Source organism: Oryctolagus cuniculus, chromosome 14 (genome assembly GCF_051225735.1).
Source record: "Oryctolagus cuniculus isolate XC-2025 breed Fujian yellow rabbit chromosome 14, ASM5122573v1, whole genome shotgun sequence".
Classification (NCBI taxonomy): domain Eukaryota; kingdom Metazoa; phylum Chordata; class Mammalia; order Lagomorpha; family Leporidae; genus Oryctolagus; species Oryctolagus cuniculus.
This window is the reverse complement of record NC_142880.1, coordinates 61,173,085-61,176,080: the sequence shown is the minus strand read 5'-3', so window position 1 is coordinate 61,176,080 and position 2,996 is coordinate 61,173,085.

The window sequence follows — 2,996 nt, the reverse complement described above, 5'->3', positions numbered from 1 at the left end:
ATTGCATATTCATGGATTGGAAAAGTTAATATCACCAAAATGTCCATACTACCCAAACCAATTTATAGATTCAATGCAGTGCCAATCAAAATAATATTCTTAGATCTAGAAGAAAGCTGCTAAAATTTATATGGAAACACAAGAGACCCTGAATAGCTAAAGCAATCTTAAACAACAAAAACAAAGCCAGAGGCACCATAATATCAGATTTTAAGATATATTACACGACAGTTAAAAGCTAAACATCCTGATACTGTCATAAAAATAGACACATAGAACAATGGAACAGAATAGAAACACCAGAATTAATTAATCCACACAGCTATGAGCAAATTACCTTTGTCAAAGGAGCTAAAATTAATCTCTTCACAAATAGTGTTGGGAAAATTTGATCTTCACGCACAAGTATGAAACAAGACCTTCACCTTATACTTTATACAAAAATCAACTTAAAATTTATGAAGGCTCTAACTCTATGACCTTATACCATCAAATTACTACAGGAAAACATCATGGAAACACTGCAAGACATGGGCATGGGCAAAAACTTTTTGGAAAAGAACCCAGAAGCACAGGCAATAAAAGCCAAGTGACAAAAGTGTACCTCAAGCTAAGAAGCTTCTGCCCTGAAAAGCAGACACTCAACAAGATGAAGAGGCAACAAATGGAATGGGAGAAAACATTTGCAAACTATGCAACTGATAAAGGATCAATATCCAGAATCTATAAAGAGCTCAAGAAACTCAACAGCAACAAAAGAATCCAGTTAACAAATGGGCAGGGTCCAGCACTGTGGCATAGCAGGTAAAGCCGCCGCCTGCAGTGCTGGCATCCCATATGGGAGACAGTTCAAGTCCTGGCTGCTTCACTTCCAATCCAGCTCTCTGTTATGGCCTGGAAAAGCAGTAGAAGTTGGCCTAAGTGCTTGGGCCCCTGCACCCATGTGGGAGGCCTGGAAGAAGCTCCTGGCTCCTGGCTTCGGATTGGCTCAGCTCTGGCTGTTACAACCATTTGGGGAGTGAAGCAGTGGATGGAAGACTTTCTTTCTCTCTCTCTGCCTTTCTAATAAATAAATAAATATTTTTAAAAATGGGCAATATGACTGGTTTAGATCTGTAATTGATGCACAGTTATTCTTAAGTGTTGAAAATTAACTGAAATGTGATCCCTGTTGAACATGGTGGTGGGAATGGGAGAGGGAAGAGATGTATAATTTGGGACATGCTCAGGCTGACTTGCCCCAAGTGGTGGAGTTGGAAGCATACCAGGGGATTCCAATTCAATCCCATCGAGGTGGCATGTACCAATGCCATCTCACTGTTCCAGGTGATCAGTTTCAGTTCACAGTTGGTCATGGTGGAGGGACTGGGAGTCAAAGGGAGCACATAGACAAGTCTAGTACCTGCTAACGCTAACTGATGGAGTAAATAAAGGGGAGAGTGATCCAACATGGGAAGTGAGATACTCAGCAGACTCATAGAATGGCAGATGTCCTAAATAGCACTCTGGCCTCAGAATCAGCCCTAAAGGCATTCGGAGCTGGCTGGAAAGCTCATGAGAGTATTTCAGGCATGGAAAGCCAAGACACTCTGGCAAAAGATCTCTGCGAGTGAGATCCCAGTGGAAAGAACAGGTCATCGAAGAGGGAGGTACCTTTCTCTGAAGGGAGGAGAGAACCTCCACTTTGACTATGACCTTGTCTAAACAAGATAAGAGTCGGAGAACTCAGAGGGCTTCCATAGCCTTGGAAACTCATGACTGGAGCATAGGGAGATTACTGATGCCATAGACAGGAGTGTCAATTGGTAAAGTCAACAACAGGAGTCACTGTGCACTTACTCCTCATGTAGGATCTCTATCCTTAATGTGCTGTACATTGAGATTTAATGCTATAACGAGTACTCAAACAATATATTTCACTTTGTGTTTCTATGGGGGTGCAAACTGTTGAAATCCTTACTTAATGCATACTAAACTGATCCTCTGTAAAAAAAAAAAAAAAAAAAGAAATTATCAATTCCCAACTTGACTCTCACTGGGATTAAACATGACAATAGGTCTGCTCTGATTTCATCATCATTTTAAAAAAAAATCATCTATTATTTTTCACTTTATGTTTCTGTGTGGGAGCAAACTGTTAAAATCCATACTTGATGTATACTAAGCTGATCTTCTGTATATTAAGATAATCGAAAATGAATCTTGATGTGAATGGAAGGGGAGAGGGAGTGGGAAAGGGGAGGGTTGTGGGTGGGAGGGACGGTATGGGGGGGAAGCCATTGTAATCCATAAGTCGTACTTTGGAAATTTATATGCATTAAATAAAAGTTTAAAAAAAAATGGGCAAAGGACTTGAACAGGCATTTTTCAAAAGATGAAATTAAAATGGCCAACAGACACATGATAAAATGCTCAGGATCACTAGCCATCAGCGAAATGCAAACCAAAACCACAGTGAGGTTTCACCTAACCCCAGTTAGAATGGCTTTCACACAGAAACCAACAAACAGTAAATGCTGGCAACAATGTGGGGGAGAAGATACCCTAATCCACAGTTGGTAGAAATGTAAAGTAGTACAACCATTTTGGAGGACAATATGGAGATAGCTCAAAAAGCTGAAAATAGATATACATATGACCCAAAAATTTCACTCCTGGAAATGAACTCAAGGGAAATGAAATGAGCATATGAAAGAATGATCTGTACCTCCATGTTCATTGAAGCTCAATTCACAATAGCTTAGATATGGAATTAACCCAGATGTCCATTAACTGATGACTTGATAAAGAAAATGTGGTATATACATTATGGGATACTACTCAGTGATACTACTCAGCCATAAAAAAAGAATAAAATCTTGACTTTTGCAACAAAATGGATACAACTGGAAACCTTCATGCTTAATGAAATAAGCCTGTCCTAAAAACACAAATATCATGTTTTCCTCTGATATGTGGCAGTTAATATAGAATACAAAAAAAAAGTCTAGGAATGA